Genomic DNA, 26,348 nt, shown 5'->3' with positions numbered 1-26,348 from the left:
CTTCTTTGGTGTGGCAGGGAAGCTTTGCCTGCTGTTGGCTTGCGGCGCGGGGTTGTGTGCGTGTGCGCAGCTGCACCGGGACTGCTGCAGCTATCATGAGGGTTGCATACGTTCAAGATGCCTTTGTGCGCGAGAGCTCGCGCTGCTGGTGCCTCTACTGTATGTACATGCTGCGTGACCTTATGTATGCGGGGAGGTACGGCTTTAAAAGGCGTGGTCACCGAGAAGGAAAGGAGGAAGTGTTTTATTCATTGTGAGACTGAAAACCAAAAGTGGTCAGAGCAGCAGCAGAGCTGGCGACGACCAACCCCGTGTCTGCTCATCCCACGTCTCTCATACCCTGCAGCCAGACCTACGCCTGCAGCTGACGGGCAGCCAGAGGTAGGCGCTTGGCACTGCCCAGTGCCCTTTCTGTATTCGCTCTGTTTACTGGGCGTTTTTATTTATCTCGCAGACACTTGCTTAGACTAGTTTACAGCCCCTTTAACTCTACGAATAGTTTCTCAGTTCTCACTGCTGACATCTACTATAAAATGCGCAGTCATTCTGCGACCCCGAGTTTCCCCAGTAGTAGATCGTGAGTAGCCAGGCCACTCACTGTACCTGCATTGTATTCTGGTATTTGAAGTTCTTTGTTTTTAACTCGAAACTTTGGCACACGTCCTGGAATCCTAATAAGAGAAGGAAGAAATGCTGTGCCAGACATTGTCGAGTAATGTAAATTGTATTTGCAATGTGCTTATCAGGACGAATATCAACATACAGAAACTGGGTTTGCTGTGAGATGGAAAGACTCCCTATCAAGTACACCCAGCAATGACACAGTGCTGCCAATTGATCCCATGCGGTGTGTGGCGCTTTAACCAGCCCTTTACCTTTTACTCAGCAGAACGTTGCCGTTTTGGGATTGCCCTTTAGTTTTTCTCATATTTTGTGTGTGACATTTGACAAGCGGCTCGCTTGATAGCAATGGATGTCTCAAGTTGTCTCCTGACAGGTCTTACTTAGTTACCTATCCAATCCTGAGTTTTCACTTGCATGCTGGAATTATATGTCAGGGGTGGACCAAATTATGCGGCAAGGTTGACTAAATTATGCAGCTATAAATGGCAACATATGCGGCGTGACGCAGCACATTTTGTGGTGGCTCTACCTTGTTATTTTGCCATTTGTATAAATGTTAACACTATCTGGACAAATGTTGTACCTTATTGAAACCAGTTTGACATCCAAACACACCAATCGGCAACAGATAAAAGTACCAAAACGTGTTGCTGTGTTTTTAGTAACTTTTGATCTGGTTGAGCAAGAATAATTTTTTTTTGTTTAAATCTGTAGTTTATGCATCAGTTGATGGTTATGTGGCAAGTGTGGCAAATCCATAATTATGTGGAAAACGCCACAGCCACACAATTGCATAATTTCCATGGCCCTGCTTATAGTCCTAGGTTAATAATAGTAAAAGTGCAGCTACCGAAATGCAAAAAAAAAATAAAAAGATTTCATAAGCTTTTCAGGCCATTTATATGGGCCGGCCTGTGATTTGTGATTGTCATCCAGCCCACATTTGCTTATGGTATTAGGGTTCCCACAACGATTGTGTTCCCTATAATGCAGCCCCCGTTTTCTTTCAACGTCTTGACCGTGTGTGCCATTCATTCTTGTGTTAAAAAAGTAATCCCTGCTCACTATTTTGGGAGTGAGATGTGATGTATTTTGTTCTACACTCTGTTTCTGCACGTAGCACTTTATATCACCCCCTTTCATCAGAAAAATGTATAGTTCGCTTCAAAGGGATTTTAGTAATGTTCCTGAATGTGTAACTGAGACATCTTTCTTCTACACGTCACTTTTTAGCTTCTTCAGACTGTCCCAGCTCGAGGTCTCCAGCTCGCATGTACGAAGTCTGAGCTGCTGTCTACCATCGCACAGGAAGTGTGGTAAGTGTCGCGCCCACATTGCTGCCCTCACCCAGTGAATGTTCTCCACAATTAAATCTAATCTGTTGAGAGAGGACTTTGATAGGCAGGGAGGAAGACACTGTTGAGTGAATGCATTGCCTTCCATACATTATTACCAAAAGAGGTCTGAGGACCTGTGGTATAGAAATATGTTTGGAATTGGAGGCTGACGAGAGGGTGAGGAAGGGGCCCTACTGTTTTTTCAGTCTTTCTCTGCAGACACCGGGCCCACCTTGAGTCTGTAACTCAATCTTCACATTTGGTTGGAGTCACCACAGTGAAGCTCAGGGTGTAAATCTGACCAGAGCTCATCAAGAGAGGAACTCAGTTGTGTTTCATGAGCTTGAAGAGGGTCAGATTACCACACAATTGTTTTTTGGGCACATTTAGAGACATGCTTCTAGTTGTGCTGTAATAGTGTGTCAGTGGTGCACACACACGGAATCACTGAAAATTCATGTAGCTTTTCCATCATCAAAAATGCTGGTGGTTTAAACTGTGGAAAGAATATGCCAAGTCCTACGTTAATGCTATTGCAGCACACTTTTTAACACATCTATATGCAATTCTCTAAATTAAGAGTTAATACTCTCTGGTGACCTCATTAGAACCCCAGGGTATTAAGTAGTAATTTTGCACTGAGGTCTAAAAGGGTAATAAAAAACAAGGAGACCCCTGCATTCCAACATGCACCCGGATCCAAATGATTTTACCAAGACCTTCAGGCCTACTCTCCTCCTCAGTACCACAAGTTCCTCAAATAATGAAGAGTTTGTCTCCATGCTACTTCTCATTTGCCCAGTTTCTCTTCTTCTCCAACAGGTTTCTTTGGTTTGTGGGAGAGACTCCACTTTGGAAAGTTGGTCACTGAAGGACTGTCTCCTGGTGCATAGCACAGGCCTGAACAATACCCTGGACGCAACTCCAGCACATGTAGTTTCAGAAATAGATTTCACTTAATCCTTTTCAGATCTCGGAAACTGCTTAGAGCATGTTATCTTTGTATGTAACCCACTGACACTGTGCACCTTAATTAGTAGGTAGCTCTGGGTTCAGCAAACTGCAGTTTTGGCGAGTATTTTGGGTCTTTGTAGAAAAGAAATATATATCTGACTCCCCAAAACTTTACCTCAACAGAATGCCCACAGTTTGATGAGACGGTGGTAAAACCAGTTTCATGAGGCAGTGTATTCCCGAGGTAAGGAGCCTCCCAACACATAAAAATACCAAAGGACAGTCATATAAGTAAAGTGCCCAATAAATAACTAAGTTCCCGATCAGCATATGAAATCACTTAAAATACAGAATTATCGTGTTATGAAAAAAAAAATGTAATTATCGGCAAATCGGAGCACGTTTTTAAACTTCATATTGGCTTAGCACCTCTGCAGTAATACCACTACATGAATGTTGATTCCACCCACTCTATGCCATTGTCATACAGAGATGGTAAAGTAGATACATGGACAAGTGAAGACTTTTATGAATGAATATGGTACAGTGAGCTAGCAGAAGGCACTGAAAATATTTTACGATTGTGTGACTAAATAATCAATATCAATGGAAATAAGCAAACATGACTCTGCTTGAGAGTGTGCTGCAGAAATAATGAACGGTTAAATATGCAGTGGGAGACATCGATGACTTGAGGCCTTGCTAACAAGGGTCAGGAAAACAAACTTCTATATATCATAGGAAAATTGTTTCAAAGACAATAGTACAATATCAGTGTGTACATGTATAATTGAGTGTAAATCTACATTCTGTTTATTGTTAATGCCACTCAAAAACATGAATACAGGATCACATCGATCTATACCCTTAGTTTGCCAACACGTCACACTCTGAAACCACTAGCGCCATCTTTCTCAAGATCTTCAACTGTGCTGTGTTTTTAAAAAATCTGCATAAGCCTCTCATAATAAGCATGCACCAACTCCTTTTGCTCATAAGTAGTTTGCAAGATCTTTGCCCGATTCATTTCCTTGTCTTACACCCTTTTTTTAATGCTCTATCACAGCTCTGTATTTATTAGCAGCGACATCCAAAAGAGCATTATTATCTGCTGCAACTCCAGCTGGTTCTTCAGAAGGCCAAGCAGCAGCAACACTCAGAACATAAATCACTAGGAACAACAGTCTCAACCAGAGCATCCAAATGGATCCAAAGCATTTTTAAAATCATTGTCAATCTATATAACTTCTTGCACCATTTCTCAGTTTCCTCTCTCAATTTTGAAAAATCAGTTGTATAGGCATAAAGTTCACCTCTTGTCCAAAATATATGCACTTAATTCTCTCTATATACTTCTCTCAGGGGAAATTATGAAACAGTCTCTAACTTGGAATCACTAACGGATCCCTTTGTTTTCTTTCCCGTCTCTGCAGCTTTCTCTTCAATGATTGCTCATTTTTTCTTCCACCTTTACCTGTCCTTTTGCAAATCTCTCCAGTCATTTAACTTTTCAACTAAATCTTTAATGTGGGCTCGTAATGTCATCCAGCCCAACTCGTCACTGGTCATCAGCTAGTTCCTCAAGCTCATCATTTGTTTCATTTTCACACCTAGCTGCTTCTCTGATCAAATATCCCTTTTAATCTACTTTGTATGAGATCAACCTGGTTGGGTCAATCATCCCCTGTAAAATGTCTCTTCAATCTTTAAAATGCCCAACATTAATATTTCTCTTTTAGGAGACTCAGTAGGAACAGTAGTAGGCATGCCACTTGAAACTGGAGAGACAATTGTAGTATCACTGCTGGTGCTTGCCAAAATTGACAATGCTTTCTTGGATGGGGCACTCTCTGTTGCACCTGAACTGCAAGCACACTCAATCCCTGTGACTGTATATTCACACCCTCTCCAGCTGTACCCTTAACAGGTACTTCAGAACTCTGCACCTGTCTATGGATCTCATTATTGTATGGAGAAGGTATGGAATTCAAAAGACCATTTAAAAAGTTATCTTTCTCATCTAAATCCTGTTCGTGGCTTTGCTTCACTCTTTTTCCCCTCATTGTCTTTCTTTTTGACTGTCATGTCTTTAACTATTGCATGGAAAAATCTCACTACTTCCACGGTATCCTCCCTCCAACATCTCTCTTGATGATTACACTTGCGTTACAGCCACAGTCTAAAGGAACCCCTCACCTTCTAATTCATTTTCTTTCTCACCTTCTCTGTAGCCATCTGATCCCACTCATTTAATGCGTTAAACTGTGTAGGTCTAGAAAATTGAATTCCTCTCAATGATGGTCTGCCTCAAGGACTCTAGCTTTCTAATGTTAAAGGTAACCTCGTCCTCCGGTGTGAACGCATGGCGTTCCGGTACCTGGGTATTCAGGTGGCCGCCTCCGACGACGCTCTCTTGACTCATAATATAGACAAAATACTCGCTGGCCTCCGGAAGTCCATTGATTTTTGGAATACACTCCCGCTCTCCCTCATGGGGCGCTTGGCAGTTGCCAAGATGGTGATGCTCCCCAGAGTACTCTATGTGCTACAAAATACCCTATGCCCGTTGCCTCCCCGAATTTTTCGCACGCTGAACTCACTGCTCACCTCCCTCCTGTGGGCGGGTGGTCGTAGTAGGGTAGCGCTGCGCACGGTGACACAGTGCTGGGAGGAGGGTGGCCTAGAGGCCCCGAGGTTCGACTTGTACTACTATGCGGCGCAGCTTCTCCCGGCGGCCAGGTGGTTTGCTGACAACGAGAATTGGGAGTTGGCATTGTTGGCGGGTGTGGCCTCGGACAGAGACTTGCAGGAGGCTTTCATGCAAGGCCGGGGCGCCCCTGGTGCTCTGCCCTATGTCGTAAGGCACACGGCAAATATATGGCAGCGCTTCGTTGAAAGGGTTCTGCGACGCGCGCCGTTCCACAGGGAGCTATCCATTTGGATCCTGGCCCCGATTCTCAAGATGGAGGCGAATATGTCCTTCCGGGAGTGGCGGCTGGGCGGTTGCGACACCCTCGCAGATCTTTATCCGGACGACTCCTTTGTGTCCTTTGAGAGAGCAGTGGACTCCTTTGGACTCAGGGAGGGACAGTACTTGCATTATGGATGCCTTAGAGATGTGGCCAGAAAGACGTGGCCTCAGTTCCCGGAGGCGCCCCAGCTCACTAATACCCTGGACGTTATATTATCCTGTGGTAGGGGTAGACGTTTAGTCTCCCTACTATGCGCAGGGACTCAACTCCCCCGGTGGCGCCAGCTTGGGGGGCCTGGGAGGCGGACCTGGGGATCGAATTGGACCCGGCCCAGAGGAAGCGAATTGGATTATTGACTCGTAAGGTTTCCTGCAATGCGCGCTTCAAACTAATTCATTTTAACTTTGTGCATCGCACTTATATGACACCTGTCTCCCTCCACCGCATTTCCTCAGATAGAAGCCATAATTGCCCTAGATGTGGTGCAGTAAGAGCGGGATTCCTTCATCTGGCCTGGGAATGCCCCTTGGTTCATGATTTCTGGCACGAGGTGGTGGGTCGCATTAACCGGATTACACATATTCGGTTGCAACTTGACCCGCTTCATTGTTTACTGGAGTTAGTTCCCAAACCCAGGAGGAAGGGACTGTATTACAAACTGCTTCAACTGCTTTTGGTTCTAGCGAGGAGACGGGTGGCCATTACCTGGATGGGCCAGAGGGCCCCTGAAATACCTCTATGGTTGCGAGATGCCAGGGAATGGGCCTTGGCGGAGGAGACGCATATGCAGCGCACTCGCAGAGACGTGAAGCTCCAGGAAGACCTGCTCGCCTGGAGAGTCATGTGTATCGAGGGGATGGGGGAGGACGGTTCGGACGCCACCAGCGCTGAGTTGTTTTCCTCCGCTTCCTCGGAGTCTGATGGGGGGGGGGGTTGGGTGAGGGAGATCAGGAAGCGATGTAACAGTCTCCTGGGCCATGCTTCCATTCCATTCCATGCTGGATATGTTTGACTTTAGCAGTAATTCCCAGCTGACCGCAGTGTACTGTTATGACCGCGGCCTCCTTGGCCCTTGCATTTATCTCCTTCTGTGTTCGGATCAGCGCTAGAATTGCCACTCATGGGGGGAGGGGGGGTTTGTTAAGGTTTATAGTTATATAGTTTGGTATTGTACCATCAAAAATGGCGTAGTCATTGATACTGTTTAACTGATATTTGATGCATAAGTGCACGTCCTCCTGCTTCATTATGGGTTCACCTTGTCGCCGCCCTGCCTCCGGGATGTGGGCTGTACATGGCTGTGTACTCATCGTGGACCTGGCCTACCTGTCCATATCCTGTCAACTGATTTGATGACTGTATGCTATGTGCCTTATTTGACACTTTCGCCGCAAAAAAAAATAAAAAATAAATAAAAAAAAAAGGTAACCTCGGAAAGAAAATGCAAATCCTTGTCAGAAGAGAAGTACTCATGCCAGTCACTTACCCAGGTACACATACAGAATCCAATGCTTGCCATAATTTCATACACAGGCGAATCTTGTGCAGGTATTTTCTGTCCTTCTATAGCAGGTACGCTAGCGGATATAAGCTTTTTCAGTGCAGCACCCATTATTCTCACTGAAAATAATCCAAAAACCATACAAAACAAGCTAGCGAACAACAACCAACCCCAGTGCAGCTATGCCAAGGGTCAACCAATCACAGCACGGCTTTGACCACAACCAACCAGCGACATTGCAACTCTCTGGTGACGTTGCACCAATCCCAGTGTGACTCCTTGGCTGACTAACTAATCGCAACACAACTTTTTCATGAATGGAATAGCAACCTTTCTCTATGAACACACACAATAAACCAAAATGAATCTTGTCTGCTCAACCTAAATTGGAGAAAATAATCAGATTAGGAAAGGGAACCTCGCAAATGAAAATAAGACCAGAACATTTGAAGCACTAGTGAATCTCAATTTGCAGTAAAGCAGACTCCTGTCCAGCGGAAATCCACTTTTTGCTAATGTATTTACTCCTGTGCACCATAGAGCAACTGACACCAACTGGATTAGATAGGCAAACACATATATATTCATTAGTACAGGAAAATCCCTATTCATATGTATGCAGCACATCCCAAAGCACATTACCTTAATGCAGACAATTTCAACAATAATTTTAGATTTTGACAAATTCATTAGCCAAGCCAACCAATAATAAGAAAACAAAACCTTTTCAATGCAAATTACAAATTAGAAAACTACATCAAAATTACAGTGATCAAATCACCAATTGACCCCAGAAGCAACATTCCATAACCAAAAACCTCACATACATCATACAAATCCATCACACCATACAAACCTCGACATGTCAGTTAACACACCAGAACACGCTCAATTAACAGAATCAGGTTGTCCAGTTGATACTTGGAATCCTTTTTTCTCTGGAACATCACTACACGTCAGGAACTCAGCACAGTACACCAGAAAAAATTCACACTAGAAAATCAACTAAGGTTAGGCACAGGGCAAAAAGAGAATCTCAAAAACAGACAGGAGGTGCTCTTAAGTTGAACCATACTCTGCTGCCATAATTAAGGGCAGGAGAGACCCAAAAACTGTGACACCCCAACACTCTACCTTAACAGAATGCCCACAGCTCAATGACTCAGAAACAGTGTTAAACCTCAGTTTTATGAGGTAATGTGTCCCCAACGTAGAGCACCTCCACACACATCAAAATACCTAAAATACAACCATTTAAGTACATGACCCAATTGATAACTTGGAGTTATGGAGGAATCACGGAAAGTGCTTGATCTGGAAGGTACCGTGGCAATCATCCTGCTTGATCTGAGTGCCGCATTTGACACTGTAAATAGTGGTATTCGACTGGATAGACTTAAGGAGGTGGGAGTTGCAGGCCATGCTCAATCCTGGCTTGAGTCCTTTTTAACAGATAGAACATTCCAGGTATTTGAAGGCAGGCATACCCCAAGAAAGGTCCCACTAATCTGCATGGTCCCACAAGGGTCATTGTTGAGCCCCACCATTTTCAATGTGTACTTGAGACCCCTGGCTGAGATAGTCCTTCCGTATGGGGTCCAGATTGTGACCTATGCGGACGACACTCAGCTCGTGGTAGCCCTCAACCACCCTTAGAAGAGCGCAGTCGACTTTGAATCGTGCCTAGGAAAGGTTGCCACCTGGCTGGACCAATCATACCTTAAGCTTAACGGGGAGATGACATAGCTAATGATTCTTAGCAATTTCACGAGGAGTCCTCCAGATTTGAACTAGCCGACCCGCCTGGGTCCAGCCCCAAAACCCAAAGAAAGGATCAAAAGCTTAGGAATCTGGCTAGGCAGGTCACTAAAACTTGACCACCAAGCAGTCCAAGTTGCAGCTATATGCTTTGGAATCCTAAGGCAGTTAAGGAAAATATTGCCTCTGCTCCCGGAAACACCACGTAGAGCCATGGTACAAGCATTGATACTGCCTTGGCTGGACTACTGTAATTCACTATACCTGGGTACCCCGAAGGCCACCACAAGTAAACTTCAGGTGGTGCAGAACTGCGCAGCCAGGCTGCTAGGCAACACCTCCAGTAAACACTCGGCTAAACCAGCACTAAAGGCATTGCACTGGCTACCCATCTCAGAACACATAATGTTAAGTCACTCTGCATTGCGCACAAACCCCTCTTGGGTACAGGTCCAAAAATGAACCGCTCATTAATGTCCTTTCATCGGCTCTCTCGCAGCCTGAGATCGGCCAACCTATTCCAAGCAAAGGTCCCTAAAATTGTGATAGTACGTTAAGGCGGGCGGGTGTTCTCATATAATGCATCCATTCTTTGGAATTCACTCCCGATCCAGCTTAGATCCACGACCCACCATTTTATATTCAGGAAGCAATTAAAAACGTGGCTCTTCCAGAAATTGCAGTGAGACTGGAACCATCTTGTAGTTGCAACTAGCACAGGGATGCCTAAGCGTAGCCATGGGCTCTATCAAGAACGAATTAATAATAATAAGTTCTAGGTCAGTGGAATACATTTAAAGGTTTTATTACAAAACTTCAAAAGATGTGGTACAGAAAAATTGCCATGATGGCTCTTCTGCAAATAGAACTTTACAGAGAGGCCCAAAATCTGAATTATTCTAAGGCTCAAGTGGGAAGCAAAATCAAAAGAGAAATAGCATAGCTTTCAGCATCGAAGTCTTTAAGAAAGTCTGATGGCTCATCCCCAAAAGCGAGGGTTTATATATACTATTTTCTCATATTAAATCACAAAACTGTAAAATCATTGTGGTATTATCAAAAATATTACATTCTCAGCAAATCAAAACACTGTTTCATTAAACAACATGTTGCCTTAGCACCTAAGCACTGTCCCACTGTATGAGTACTGATTCTGCCTACTCTATGCTAATGTCATCTGGAGATGATAGAACAAAGTAGATATATTAACAACAGCAGTGTATTATGAATGAATAGTGTACAGGGAGCTAACATTCACTGGAAAAAGCAATGGTTAAAGTGGCGTTATAGTTAGTTGTTGAAATGAGAAGAAAATAAACAATTGAAAAACAAAAAAGCACTTAACCCCTTGCGTGCTCATGATGGCCCCCAGCCATCAAGGTGGGCGTGTGCGCACGACGGCCGGGGGGCCGTCTGAACTCCGCCCACTCATAAAAACTCCCGCACAGCGCGAAAATTCGCCGCACACGCAAGGGGTTAAACATACGTATTCTAGTTTAGTGAGCTAACTATAACTCCCTTCCCTGCCCTGCACTGCGTATAACCTCACATATTACAAGACTCATGACATGTTAAATTATACAATTGATAACATCATTTTACTACTATTTTACACATGTGGGTGCATGGCATGGAAATAGTGTAAACCTTTGTAGGAAATCTGGCTTTTTGCATGTTAACTTCCAATTTGTTTGTGTTTTGGTGGGCCCTATAGTTTTGTTTGCTTTAGAACTCCATGCACTTTACCCGTGCTAACCAGCGGTAAAGAGCCTGTGCTCTACCTTTTAAACATGGTTGAATTGGAATGCTCCTTATTCATCTATTTTTCTTACCAGTAAGTCCCTGGTATATGTTACAAAATGTACCCATGGCCTTGAAGTTGAATACCCCTATTTGACTGCAGTACCTATTGTTCCATATGCAGTAGTGGCAGTGAATTCATGGCTTCAGGCCTACCATTGTAACCTGATTGTAACATTGCAAACCGTGTACTGCGACCTGTCAAAATAATCCCTTTTGACAAGTTTTAAATATTAATGATTCACCGTTATGATTAATCAAATTCACAAGTAGGATCAAGGGCAATACCCCTGAGAAGAGTGTACAACTCCCTAACAATGTGTTAATCTCACAAAAAGGTAGGTTCTCAAAAAGGTGGGGTATTAAAGAAAGATCTAGTCTTTAAGGACGAAAACCATCACTCCCTCGAAGGTGACATGCTTCATCATTGGGCTTCCGCCACACCGGGCCCTCAAGGTTCCAGGTGTTGGCTACAACTCTCCACTGAAAAAATATTTAGTGGAGAGGAGCTGAGGTGTTATCAATGGGGGAAAACCAACAAGATTAGTGAGTGAGGGGCAGAGTGCAAAAGAAATAGATGAATTGTTGAAACTGTCTCATGGGACCTAATACCTTTATTCAATGGTACCCTTGGACAGGGTTAAAAGTGAAGAGGACTAGGGGTTAGCAACAAATATACCCCTGCTAAATGTCAACATGTTTCTGCCCTAAATCAACTCCAGATGGAGTACATGGGCATTCCTCAGGACCAGTAAACAAAACAAGTAACTCTACATCCAAAAGGTGAACTAATCACACCCGCCTTATGTGTACGGCTCAAAGATTTGACGACCAGTAAAATCATCTGTTGTGTTTCACCTTTTGGATGCAGAGTGACTTGTTTTGTTTACTGGTCCTGAGGAATGCCCATGAACCTCGGCTGGTCCCATGAGACAATTTTAGCAATTCACATATTTCTTTTGCACTCTGTCCCTCTCTCACTAATCTCATTGTCCCGTCCCCCCAATTAAAACACCTCAGCTCCTCTACATTAAATATTTTTCCGGTGGAGAGTTGTAGCCCACACCTGGGACCTTACGGGCCTGGTGTGAAGAGGGTGCCCTATGATGAAGAAGGTCACCTTTATGATTACCTTATAACTCATAAGCAGGGTGCATGGTGTTCAAAAGTAGGACATGTAGAAATATAATGTTAAAATGACCTTACAATGACTTGCACCCAAACCCTATTTTCACTATAGAAAGGCTGGCTTGCCCATACAGAAACACTAGGAAGCAATATTAAATACTAATACTGTTTCTCAGGATTGGTACCAGCTACAAAAATAATGAAACCACTATTTTTAATAGTTATTTAAAATCAAATACAATGGTAAAGTCAGATTGTATGAAATATTAAGGAAATGTAACTTTTAGAGAGTTACATTCTCCCTGCATGAAGATCCTTAAGGCTAATTTGCTTTAGCTCTCTCTGTAGTATTCCAGCCACTAATTATCCCTAAATATGTGTGAACAAGCAAAAGGCAGACTTAAATGGGCAGAGATAACTCATTTCAACTCCACAAAATATTTAGTGTGGGGGCTCTCTGTAATCCTGCTTGAGTGTCAAAGCCGACTTGAGAGGTCTGCTGGGTGAACACATAAAACTTGAGGCATAAATGAAACCGGGAAACAGGATGCCAAGACAATGCTTGTGAATGCACCATCTGGTTGCTGAAGAACCATGCTTTATTTATTTATTTATTTATTTATTTGTGAGTTTATATAGCGCTTGAATCACTCCGCCAGGAGTATCTCTGCGCTTTATGACCTGTAAAATAGCAGATATACAGAGGGAAGGGATCTAAATTTCATTTTTGAACAAGATAGTTTTTAACTGTTTACGGAAGGTAAGATGCTCTTTGCATAACCTTAGAGCCAAAGGTAATTTGTTCCACATCTTAGGACCCATGGTGGACAGGGCTCTACCTCCATGTCTAGCTCTTTTGACATGGGGGACCACGAGGAGGAAATTGTTGCTTGATCTAAGAGATCGTGCTGGAACATATGGGTTAAATCTCCTTTCAAGATAGGGGGGTCCTTGTCCATTCAAGCACTTATAAATTAGGCAGCATATTTAAAATTGTGCCCTTTGTCTGACTGAGAGCCAGTGCAATTGTTCAAGGAGGGGTTTGGAGGCAGTTCTCGGGGGGGGGGCGTTCAAAACAAGGCGAGCTGCCGTGTTCTGGATAACCTGTAGTTTGTCTAACACTCCTTCGTTGACAGAGAGTAGCAAACCATTGCAGTAATCGATTCGGCTCAGGATGAGTGCTTGAACAAGAGTTTTCCTTATTGAGTTAGGTAGGAGTGGAAACATTTTGCGGAGTAAGCCAATGGTGTGGAAGCATATCCCTGAAATGTAGCTGACATGTTGTTTTAAAGACAAGTCGTGATCAAGTCGAATACCCAGATTCTTCACGACCTGTTTAGGTTCAGGGACTGCTCCTAGTTCAGATGGCCACCAATCAAGAGCCCAGAGTATCCTGGCTTCCCCAAATAACATGATCTCCGTTTTGCTGACGTTGCATTGGAGGTAGTTGTTAGACATCCAATTTGCCACTTCTTTCATACCAGATGAGAAAGAGTTCTTGACCTCAGCGGAAAGAGTTTTGAAGGGGAACAGAAGCTGTGTATCATCTGCGTAGATACGGGGACAAACCTGTATCTACGCAGTACTCCTGCCAGAGGTGCCACATAGATATTAAAGAGCGTGGGGCTCAAACATGAGCCCTGTGGGACCCCCTTAGAGATCTCAATTTCCGTCGAGCGATATGCACCCATGGTGACTCTCTGGGTGCGATCTGTTAAGAAACTCTTTATCCATTCAAGGGCTTTGTTCTTAAGGCCAGCGTTCGACAACCGTTGAGTCAGGATGGAATGAGACACGGTGTCGAACGCTGCCGATAGATCTAGTAGAACCAAGATGACTGAGAGGCCCTTGTCCTGGTAAGCGTGGAGATCATCAGTAACAGATAGCAAGGTGGATTCTGTACTGTATCTGGGGCGGAATCCTGATTGGGATTCATCTAGGGCTTGTACTTGTTCAATGTATGTGGACAGGTGCCTGTTGACATGTTTTTCTATAACTTTCCCCAAGAAAGGCAGCAGAGAGATGGGTCTTAAATTAGTCAAGTCAGACCAAGGTAAGGTGGTGTTTTTCCTTGTGGGTCTGACGAGTGCTCGCTTCCATTCCTTGGGGACAGTACCTGAGGTGAGTGACAAATTTACTAGTTCTGTGATCAATGGGCTTAGATGTTCCTCCAAAGTGGGCATTAACCTAGCAGGAATGACATCCTCTGGACTTCCACTTTTAATCCGTTTTATGAGGGTAGAGGTTTCTTGAAGTAAGATAAGGGGGAAACTGTCCAGGGGTTGTACGTCCAATATAGAATCTATAGGATTAGAGAAGGATATCATGTTGGTAGATAAGGCCTGATTTGTACAAAGTATTTTGTCATACATTTTGTCAATCTTATTAGTGAAGAAACAGGAAATTTCGTCACACAACTTTTGAAATGACATATCAGGGGCTTCACATGCTGATGGTTTAGCAAATGTCCATACTATCTGAAAAAGAACTCTAGGGGAGTTCCCAGCCTCCTGTATTTGGGTAGCAATATGTGCTTTCCGTGCACAATGTATTGCTTTACGGTAAGAGGATAATGCACCCCAGTATTTTTCCTTATCCTCAGGGAGATGGGAAATTCTCCATCTTTTCTCTAATTTCCTGGCTCCTTGTTTAAGAGTTCTTAAATGATCAGAGAACCAGACTTCTTGCTTTTTTGCTGGCCTAGATTTAAAAAGCTTTAATGGGGCAATTTTATCAATAGTTTTCCTTGTTTCGCCTTCAAATTTCTTGAGAGCTGCTTCAATGTCATCCGATGGCCGGAGGGCAGGGGGTTTAAAATTTTCTTTAAAAGTAGACATAGTAACATTATGCCACTGTCTGCGGATGCAAGGTAAAGTGCTGGAGTATATCGGATTAGGTGCTCTATAGGGGGTAGTATATTCTACGATGAAGTGGTCAGTCCAGCTCACCTGAGTAGCAGGTGGGCATAATATCGTCTGAACATTGGAAAAAATTAGGTCTAAAGTATGGCCAGCCTGGTGGGTAGGTCCATTGTTTTTTAGTATTAAGCCTAAAGTTGATAGGTCGGTTATTAGTGGTTGAGCGTCACTACAGTCCAATTTCTCACAATGGACATTAAAATCTCCAACTAATGTGAACTCACAATCATCATTAATGTATGGAGCAAGTAGTTCAACTAAATTATTAGTGAATTTTTTGTATGGACCCGGTGGCCTATAGACTAAGGCACCTTTATAGCTTTCCTTAGAGGATGACTGTATTTTAAAAATCAAGATTTCAATCTCAGGGGAAGTAAGTTCTTCTAAAATTGTAGCTCTCAGTTCTTCCTTATACACTACAGCAATTCCACCGCCAGTTTTCAGAGGGCGGTCCAGTCTTAGTATTTTATAGTTGCATGGAATTGCAAGAGTGATGGCAGGAGTGCTACGTGGCTTGAGCCATGTTTCTGTGAGAAAACATAGCTCAGGTTGATTGGAAGCGATCATATCCCAGACCTCCGCCGTGTGTTTTGAGAGGGACCTAATGTTGCATAGGATATTTTTCTTTCCTAGCAGGGCGGTGTCTATGACTTGAGATGGCGGAGATATAGTTGGATAATGACTCGGAGAACAATGGGTCAATGTCTGATCGGTAGAGAATTGAGTGTGACAATGACGACATGAGAAAGGGCCCTCAACCTCTAAATGGGCAGTGCACTTAGCGCCTAGTAGAGAAGGAACATTTAGGCTACGCAGTACCTTAGAGGAGTATGTTACTAGCTCCGAGGAGAGGGAAAGCGATGGACCAGCAGGACTCGCCATAGCCCCTGGCCCAGTCTGGCGTGGACGGGCGCAGACGGGCAGGTCTTTGGCTTGTCTTCGGCGCGTCTAATGGCGCCCCCCTGCGCGCAACCGCTGCGCGCTTATACCGACGAGTGGCTAAATAGCCCCTGTTGCACCAAGGCTAGAGCGCTAACCGCTCGAATCTAGAGCGGGAATCAGGAAGTGTATCACTCAGGCTCGTACCTGTCCCGCCCTCCGCTCAACGGTATTGGATACCGAGTCGGACCAGGGCGGGCAGGCTGTAACACAGAGCGCTGAGTATTTACCGTTTTGGAGCCCCTGTCAGCGCTAAGGGAGAGCGTCTAAGAGCGTCTAAGCACAGATAGGAATGTACTACAATTTTTACTCAATCATAGTACAGTTTAAAATATTTAGTTTTGCAATTCTAATTAAAACACAGCTTTAAAATATTCACTTTGGCTTAGCGTTTCCTCATCCACAATTACAACAGTGCAAGGGTGTAGTATGTTGCAATTTTACCAGGCATAAAAGCGGGATCGACAGACACTGCCACTGCCAGCCTTACCGCAAAATGCCTCACCTCCTCGCCGCCTAAATAGCCCCTGTTGCACCAAGGCTAAAGCGCTAACCGCTCGATTCTAGAGCGGGAATCAGGAAGTGTATCACTCAGGCTCGTACCTGTCCCGCCCTCCGCTTTTGCCCTACTAGACTTATGTCTCTAAGTATGCTGTGGGTACCTCCAAACTGAATTTTAGTATACCTAAAACTGGATTAGTGTTGGATGTGGAAAGACAGTAGAAATACCATAGCACCATTTCTTGGGCTTGAGCAGCAGTGTTCCGGTGGTCCTTGTGTATAGGGCGCCACCAGAGAGTTCCAGCTTGTTTGTCAGGTAGAGTGGGGTGTTGAAGTGCAGTGTCCTATGGGTCATATAAGCGATCTTTAGTTGTATCCTTGCTTCAAAGGAGAGCCAATTGAGAGATTTCAGTTCCGGAGAAATGTGGTTGGTCTTCTTAGAACCCATGAAGAGTCTGGTAGCAGCATTTAGAGATGCTCTGATAGGTGCTAAACTGAGTTTTGGCAGACCGCAAAGAGTCGCACTGCCGTATTCTAGTCTGGAGATGACAAGAGCTTGCACCGCCAATTTTAAGTCATCATGGGAAAGGAAAAGTTTGAGTTTTTGTAGGATGCAGAGTTGGAAGTTCGCTCCTTTGGTCGATGATCTGATGTGGTCTTGCATGTTTAGGTTTTTTGTCAAGCACAACTCCCAATGATTTAGTGGAGTCCACGGTGTGAGGTGTGCAGTTGAGAGCTGTGAGGTTACAAAGGAATTTCACCACAGTGGAGTTTTACCTAGCAGGTGCAATGCAGAGGAATTACGTCTTGAGGGCATTTAATTTGAGTTGGTTGGAGGTGAGCCAGTTCAGGGTTTTGAGCAGGGTTCCATTGAGGGAGATGTCTTCGGGGGAGGAGATTTTCATTTAGAGTTGGGTGTTGTCCACGTACATGTGATATTGGATGTTTGAGGCTTTAAGAATTTAAGTCAGTGGTTCAAGGAAAAGGTTGAAGAGTGTGGGGAAGAGTGAGGATCCTTGGGGAACACCCAGTGTGTATGGGCTCGGGCAGGAAAGAGACTGGTTGGATTTGACTCTTTCTGTTCTGTTGCTGAGGAAAGAGGAAAACAATTTAAGGACCGTGCCTGAGAGTCCCATCCTGCAATCACGGAGGGAGAGTAGATTGTCATGTTTGACAGTGTCAAAAGTCGATGAGATACTGAGCAGGATTAGGAGGCAGGCTTCATTTTTGTCGAGTTAAGTGAGAGCGTCATCAATAATGTGAGTGATTGCCGTTTCTGTGCTGTGTCAAGTGCAGAAGCCCGATTGGAATAGGTCGAGAAGCTGGAATTGCACAATGTGTGTGCATAGTTGATCATGAACACATTTCTCCAGAAGTTTTGCCAGGGTGGGTATGTTTGTGATTGGACGGTAGTTGTTCAGGTTAACAGGGTCAGCCAAGGGTTTTTTGAAAATAGGTAGAATTAGGCCCGCGTTCAAGCAGTCCGGGATCTTACCTTGCAGACGTGAGGCATTGATGATCTTCAACCAGAGTGGAGCTAGTGAGCCGATCAATTAATTCAAAGGGTACACATGTGGTTGGTTGGGACTTTAAAGTCCAAGTCAGGAGGTAAAACCTTTGAACGGGATGAATTTAGTTGGTGTATCCAACCCACTTTCCATCGGGGTTAGAAACAAATAGCTCCTAGGTCCGGGTATCCTGTGAGCATTAACTATCATTGGTGCTGTTAGAATTGGGGGTCTCTGGTTGGCGCAAGTATGCACTTGTGACAAGCAGGGACCCTCTCCTCCAAGTCAGGGCGAAGGATGACCCCTTAGAATTACCCTTGCTCACCCTCTAGGTGCGTGGCGTGAGCAGCCAAGACTATTCTTCAGGCGGTATGGAGTTAAGCACTTGAAATAACACACACAGTAACATGTACCAATCCCCCCACAAATGGACACCAGGCGAGTATTATATATAAAAATACGTTCCTTTATGTAAAAAAATATACATATAAGTAGATCAGGCTCATCACAAGACCAATAACGTTTATATGCCACAAGGTTGTAAATAGGTAAATGTTCTCTTTGTTTACAGTTAAAAACTGGTCCTCCCTGGTTTCTTCAACTTCTAAGCAGTTTCTAGTTCTTTGGTACCTTTTTGGGGTTTGCTAGCCGCTTCGTGGTGCTTCTGTGCGCCTTTCCCGGTATAAACGGGCAAAACCCTACCGCCTCTCACGCATCTAGCGTGAGCACGTTTACGATGCGTACCGTTCTCAGCTACGAGGCGTACGGGGCAGTACGATTAAGTTGCACGCCTCTCGCGGCCGGCTCCAGGCGGGTCGGCACGTACCCCTTGGGTGCGCTGCTTGCAGAGAGACGGCCAAGGCGGGGAGGCCAGGCGTACCAGGGCAATCCCCGCGCACTGTGCTAAAGGGGAAAGAAGAACGTTGCGGGCCCCTAGCCCGTGGTGAGCACTGTGCGTTGGCGAGCGGCGTTATTTTCCCACGAAGGCAGATGTGGGGCACGCAGCGGCTCCGGTCAGAGCGAGGGTGGTGCCCGAGGCGTCCGGGCTTCGATGGGTCTGTTCTCTGGGTCTGGTGGGGACGTCAGGCGGGAGCATGGCGGGTGCACCAGCGAGCCTCCAATGGCGGTGATGCGGCGATCCCCCTCAGCGGGGTAGAGCGGCTCTACGGAGCGGGGCTCTCCCTCGGCGGGGACGGGGGGACACAGTTGGATCACAGCCTCGAGGAGGGGCTGGGGGGCACCAAAGGTCACGGCAGCGAGCCTCCCAAAGCAAGGTGACTCAGTGATTTCCCTCAGTGGGGGGAGAGCGGCTCAACGGAGCAGGGCTCTTCCTCGGCGGGGACGGGGAAACACGGTTGGCTCAAGGCCTCACGGAGGGGCTGGGGTCACCAAAGATCACGGCTCTGGCGGGGCAGAAGTCCTTGCAAACGAGCAGAGAGCAGGTTGAGCCAGATGGTCCTGTGGCTCAGGTCAGGGGGCAAGCTCAGTCAAGCCGTTGGCGAAAGTTTCAGCACAAATCAGCAAAGTCTTTTTATCAAGTCTTTTCCTCTCCTTCCTCAGCAAGGCAAGCAGCAGGCCAGTCCATCCAGCGTCTTCTTCTCCTCCTACTTGGGCAGAGGTTCGTTGTGGGAAACAGGATTCTGATTTACAAGGAGCAGGGCCCCTACTTTTACACAGCATTTCTTTTGTCTTTTCAGGCCAGGGGGGCCTTTGCATAACCTTATCCAGTCTCGGAGTACTTTGTTGGGTGTACTCTGGCTTCTGCTTTCATTGTGAGGGGCAGGCACATCAGACGCTCCACAGGAGGTGGAGCCAGCATTGTGTGGACAGGGGCAGCCAGGAGTATCTTGTTGACAGTGCTTCGCACTTCCTGGGCCAGGTGCCGGCTGAGTCATCAGTCGCTCCCCAGGGGGCGGAGAAAGCATTGTGGTGGCAGAGCACAGCCCTATTCAGAGTCCAGGGGCACTCCCACCTCCCACCAAGCTGTAATCCTGGCATTCACCACCTATCATCCCCTAGCCCTGTCACTCACATAACCAAGACAGTCAAATACACATCCTAGCAGAGGCGGGCTGAAATGGTTAGGCAAGCAAATGCTAGCTTTCTAAAAGTAGCATTTGCAAACACAGGATATTAAAATAAACTTTACTAAAAGATGTGTTTTATTATTCTGAGTTCAGGCATACTAAACTTGACTTTCTACCATGTTCCCTGAGCCTGCTGGGATTATAGGGTGTAATAATTCCAGCAGCCCATCTTGGCCTAGGAAAACAGGTAGCCTTACAATAGTGGAAAACGAATTTGGCTGTAATTCACTATTAGGACATGCCACATACATCAGGGCTTGTCCTACCTTACACTTACAATGCACCCTGCCCCAGGGCCTACCAGAGGGGTGACTAATATGAAGTAAAGGGAAGGTTTATAGGCTGGCAAGTGTGTGCACTTGCCCAGCCAGCATGGCAGTACCAGACTGCACGCAGGTTCTGCAATGGCAGACCCTAGACACATTTTAAAGGGCTGCTTCTGTGGGTGGCGCAACCAGCGCTGCAGGCCCACTAGCAGTATTGGCATTTACAAGCCCTGGCACTCCTGGTGCACTTTACTGGGGACTGACAGTAAATCCAATGAACCAATCATGGAAATCAATCACATATACACTTTACATAGGGAGCACTTGTACTGCGGCACGGATTGGCCATGGCGCAGTGCCCTGAGCGGCAGACACCAGCAAAAACATCTGAGGCACATCAGCAAAAAGTGGAAGGGAAACTCACACCAAGGTGTCAGGTCTAACAGGTGCTTTGTGGCGCTATTTTTACTTAAAATTAAAAAAATATATTTTTCCAGTTCACCTTATTGGATTTTTGTCATGTTGCTGTCATTTTGTTAGACTGTACTCTATTCTTTTTAATTCGGTTTGGGATTTTTTTTGTTTTGCGTTTTTACTTTATTACTCTGTTTAGTTCTGTATGCATACTTTACACATTGCCTAAGTTAAGCCTGTCTGATCTAGGCTATAGCTACCAGGGTTAGGAGCTCAGGTTCATTTAGTGACTGTGAAAGTTCACCCGTACAAGGATTGTGAATTTTCTTTGAGGTGTGTAGGTACCCACCCCAAATTCTAATGCAATTTCTTACAGCCCTAGAGGCAAGTCTTGTTGCATATTGGAAAAAGTTATATGCTGCACCATTTGCAAACCAGTAAAGTTTGGGGTGGAAGTAAAACTCCATGTTGTACAAGGTAAAGGAAAAGTGCACCTGCGGTGGGTTGCAGATGTATGTTTCAAAGTAGGTTGTGGCTTAAAGCCAATCAGGGGCGGCTCATTCACCAGGGCAGAGGAGCGTCTCCCCATTGCTTTCTCGCAATGCGAGAAGCAGAAACATAAAATGGTAAAACTACCATTTTATATTTCTGCTTCTCGCACTGTGAGAAAGCAGAAGGGTTTGGTTGGGGGCGGACGGGTGAGCGGTCCTGCTCAAGGGCAGGGGAGGAGTGGCTTGCCCACTGCTGAGGGCACTGACTCTTTGGTCGGCCTTCTGGGGCTGACCAAACCACTCATGCGCACTCCGCCTTTTCTCCATGTAGGCTGCATGTAGCCAACATGGGGTAAAATTACCTCCCCATACTCGCCTGGCTGGTCGGCGTCCTGACTAATCACAGCGCTGCCATTGCAGCGTTGTGACTGGCTTAGGGTAGGGAAGGGAGGCTGCCTGCTTCCTGTTTCTGCTAGTGGCAGGAGAACAGAAGCAGGTGCCAAGAAAACACAGGACCCGGCCGGCGAAGGTAAGCTAACTTTTAAAATGTTTTAAATTAAACCACCTCGTCCCCACTCCACTTGAACAGTAGCTCCCGCAGGAGTACCAAGTTACATCTTGGGAGGGCTTTATTTTTTTCAATTTTTTGGGATCGTGGGACTCCCTTTGGACCTATGTCCAAATATTCCTAACTTTTTTAATCCTATCATGCCCACCGCAGAAACCTTTTAAACATTAATTTCTTTAAAACTACTTACAGATCTACACCAAATCAGAAAAAGTAAGCTTTCTAAGTAAAGTTCTTACTTTTTGCCAAATGTGATGTAATTCCATTCATTTATGTTTTTTGGGCCAGAGGGCAAACGTTTCCTATGGGAATTAACATGGTAAATCAACGTTTTTGATGCTCCCACCTACCTATTTATTGGCCACAGCTTTATGGATAATGAAGGGGCCATGGTAAATTAACTTTTTTGTTTTTGAAAGTTTCATGCAGATATGTCATGAAATTCTGATCTTACCATAACTACAGACCACACAGCCTTCAGCTTCATGATTTTTAAATGTCAATAGAAGTCCTTGATAGAAATATAGGCCCATATTACATAGTTACCCTACATTTATGGGGAGGACTCTGGTGACAGTCAGTGCATCATTACATCACTGCTACATCATTCAATCACTGCTACATTATTGCATTGCATCAATAATACATCATATCAATTCAAAAAGGCTTTATCACATCCGCGCTTCATCCCAGTAACATATGACGTGAATGCATACACCAAGGACATCACCACCTTACATCACATCGTTGTATCAATAAAGCATATCATTACAAAAAAACGCATCATAACACTGCTTCACAAAAACTTTGCTTCACAACACCTTATCAGCCTATTACTACATCAGATCATAGCATCACTGCAACAGCACTGCATTGCACCCCAACATCACAACACCATATATTAATAACATCACATCGTAACAAAATAGCGTCATCCCAGCCTTGCAACACTTAACCATGGTCCCACCTGTACTTCACAGACAAAATAAAAACTTTTTTACTCTTCCTGCTTGTGGATCTCACACTTGGTCCAGTATCCCTAAAATATGGAATTTATTGTTGTCTACTTTGGACCACTGTGTGCAGTATAAATCAGTGCAGTTAAAACTCCCACGTTTTGCATTCCACAGGCAGGGCTGGTCGGTGGGCTACCAATAATATCCCCATGGCTTAATTCTAGCTGCAAACCTATGCTATTACCCTCACCCAGCCTAATGGGCCTCTTGCTGTCCTGACTCGAAGCTTCATTCATTGCATGTAGCTTGTTTTTTCTATTCCGGATAATCGACCATTAAAACATGGCCCACTCAGCAGATGAGTGCGGTCACAGATGCCTATTGTAGCTTAGTGTTCAGTGACGAGGAGGGTCCTAGTTCCATAGGCCACAAGACAGAGTCCCAGGGTGAAGTATTCTTTCCAAAAATTACCACTTCTGTATTATCAGAGTTGAGTTTAAGGTAGTTGGACTTTATCTATGTGGCCACTTTAGTTATTCACAAACTGAAGTTGTTCCTGGTGTTGGGCGTTTTGTCCAAGAGAGACAAAATCGATTGTGTCATTGGCGAGTATGTAGACATGTGCATGTATGAAGAATGCCAGCGGCATCATGTAGATGTTGAAAAGAGTTAGGCTGAGCAAGGAACCTTGCGGGACCACACAATGAGCTTCCAGGCTCCCAAAGAGTACGGTGGCAAGAAGTCTGTTCTTCCAGTAAGAAAAGTGCACATTCATAGGAAGGCAGGCCCTTGGATGATCACCTTGTGAAGTCATCTGAGCATGATGAGTTGGGAGACTGTTGAAGGCTGCAGAGAGATTGAGTAGGATATGGGCATCCATCTTTCCTCTCAAGGATCATCTGAATGTTGTCTGTTGGCGCTATGAGGTCTGTCTCTATGCTGCGGTTAGGTCTGAAGCCTGATTGTGAGTTGTCGAGGAGCTGGTGGTCGGTGGATGTCGATTGATAGTGTCCAAAAATATATTTTGGAAACATTTCTTTGAGAGCGACGAAGCACCTCCACACCCCTGATCCACTGCCGAGGGTTAGGTTAACTCTGTGCTTACTTGCTACAAAAATATTTTATTATTTCTTCCATTCAGTGGACTGCACCTGCATTCCTAGATTTCATGCATCGCTTTCAGCTAGCTCTGGCTTTCCATGTGACCGCACTTTACCTCCTTGGTCTTTAAAAGTCCATCATTTACAATGAGAAAAAAACCGCAAGTACCAGAATGCAAAGTGCTAAAAGCCAAACAAAACCGGGCTTACTGGATCTGTAGTTAAAAATATGGATCAGCAGGCAGCAATGGTGGAGGTCTATTGGTAGGGTGACCAGGAGAGTGGATTTGCCGGGACAGTGCCAGGTTTTCACCAGCTGTCCCGCAGATGTCGGCAAATTTCACTCGTGTCCCGATTGTCCGCGCGGGTTAACTCAAAACAGAAGGAGGCATGTTTATTGTGGGCCCCAAAGCAGGACAAACTAGCAGCTTATCTGAAAGCAATGTACTTACAAGATATGATTATGGGTTTAAAACTTGCAATCAATGTATTCCTATTGAGCCCGGTTTGTTTGTTTCTTTGAGCGCTGTTGAGCGCGTTTTTTAGTTCCCAAAATGTGGTCATCCTTTCTATTGGTGCCCAATAAATTAAATACGTAGCTCCTGGTGCACAGCCATTATCAGTTACCAATAATGTTTTTGTAGTCATCCTGCTTTGCCATGCGGGCCTATTGCAGTGACTGTAATTTTTTCGAGGCAGTACTGACCTCGCCACAGTACTGGGCTCCTGTGTTGGCAGATGAGCGATGGTGGTGATAAATGCATGTTGCAAGGCTGGGGTTTTACTTTGTACTGGGCCAGGAAGTAGATCACTTCCTGTTCAACCATCAAAGAGATTCTTGCAACATTTCTCCAACTGTTCTATATTTGTAATGTGTATGTTTCCAAGCACGTATCTTCTCTATTACAGTAAAGGAGGGGGGTGTCTCCTTTTGTATTGTTTGAGCTTGCATGATATTATTTAATCTCTTGCGCTGCTTTACTTGCACAGTATGACACATTTATTGTAGTTGTGACTAAATATGTCTGTGACTGATAAACGACTTTGAGAGAATTAAAAGTACGAATCGCTTTTGACCACCCTACTGTTTGTGTTTTAACTAAATTAGTTAGTAGAAAGTAGGATCTTTAAAATTAAAATTTTTAGAGGTATGTAATCTTTACTCCACGGTTTTTGGTTCATCTAGCCGTTACTCTACATGTGTCTTTACCCCACATGACATGCCTCTATTCTGCATTTCTTTACTCCCAGGTATTTTTTTTTAGGTCTCGCCTACGCAGTGCGCAAGTGCTGCTTTGGGGGACCTTTAGCCATCGCTCAGGACTTTGTCCTAAACGTGTGCATGTTTCCATTCGTTTGTATTGCAACTCGTGCACGTTTGGCGTTCCCCATGCGGGAGCGAGCAGTGGCGCCATCAGTTTTTAATTAACTTGATTGCGCTTTCAAAACAGATGGAGCCGCTGCTCGCTCCCGCAAGGGAAACCCCAAACATGCACGAGTGGCAAAACAACCCAATGCAAAACATGCATGTGTTTAAGCAAAAGTAAATGCTGTGCATGTCTGGTCCCTGCTACCATGCAGAGACTGCTTGTTGTTTCTAATATCCAGACTTTTTCTGCTCTCCCATGTGCCCCCTTCTAGATCCTCCTCTCCTTCTGCATTCTGCCAGCATCTTCCTACCCAATAGTCGTCCACCACCACCATCACCACCACATCCACCATGTCTTCCATGTCCACCACCACCATGTCCACCACCACCATGTCCACCACCACCACGTCCACCACAACCACCACCACATCCACCACCACCACGTCCACCACAACCACCACCACATCCACAACCACCACATCCACCACCACCATGTCTACTACCACGACCACCACCACATCACCACCATGCCCACTACCACCACGTCCACCACCACCACATCCACCACCACCACCACGTCCACCACCACCACATCCACCACCACCACGTCCAAAGCCACGATGTCCACATCCACCATGTCCACCACCACGTCCACCACATCCACCACGTCCACCACAACGTCCACAACCATGTCATCCACCACCACATCCACCACCACATACACCACCATCAGGTCCACCACCAAAAGGTCCAACACCACCACGTCTACCACCATGTCCACCACCACATCCACCACTACCACCACGTCCACCGCCACCACAGCCACCACCACATCCACCACCACCACGGCCTCCACGTCCACCACCGCCACCACATCCTCCACCACCACTACCACCACCATCACATTCTCCACCACCATGTCAACCATCATCACCACATCCACCACCACCATGTCCACCACCACGTCCACCACCATGTCAACCACCACCACCACATCCACCATGTCCACCACCATCCCGTCCACTACATCCACGTCCACCACCACCACATCCACCATGTCCACCACCACATCTACCACCACGTTCACCACCACCATGTCCACTACCACCACCATGTCCACTACCACCACCACATCCACCACCATGTCCGACAACACC

General features: G+C 45.4%; 1 protein-coding gene across 1 annotated transcript in view; it reads left to right on the top strand.

Moving 5' to 3' along the window:
* The first annotated feature begins 206 nt into the window (after positions 1–206).
* The window catches only part of IKBKE (inhibitor of nuclear factor kappa B kinase subunit epsilon), a 287,793-nt gene continuing 261,651 nt past the window's right edge, over positions 207–26,348 (top strand). The window contains exons 1-2 of the mRNA XM_086923415.1: positions 207–381; positions 1,858–1,940. The gene's annotated coding sequence lies outside the window, so the exon portion shown is untranslated. The remainder of the gene's footprint in view (positions 382–1,857; positions 1,941–26,348) is intronic.

Source organism: Lissotriton vulgaris, chromosome 5, assembly GCF_964263255.1.
Source record: "Lissotriton vulgaris chromosome 5, aLisVul1.2, whole genome shotgun sequence".
NCBI lineage: Eukaryota > Metazoa > Chordata > Amphibia > Caudata > Salamandridae > Lissotriton > Lissotriton vulgaris.
The sequence above is the reverse complement of the archived record's forward strand: the minus strand, read 5'-3'. Positions and strand labels throughout refer to the sequence as shown.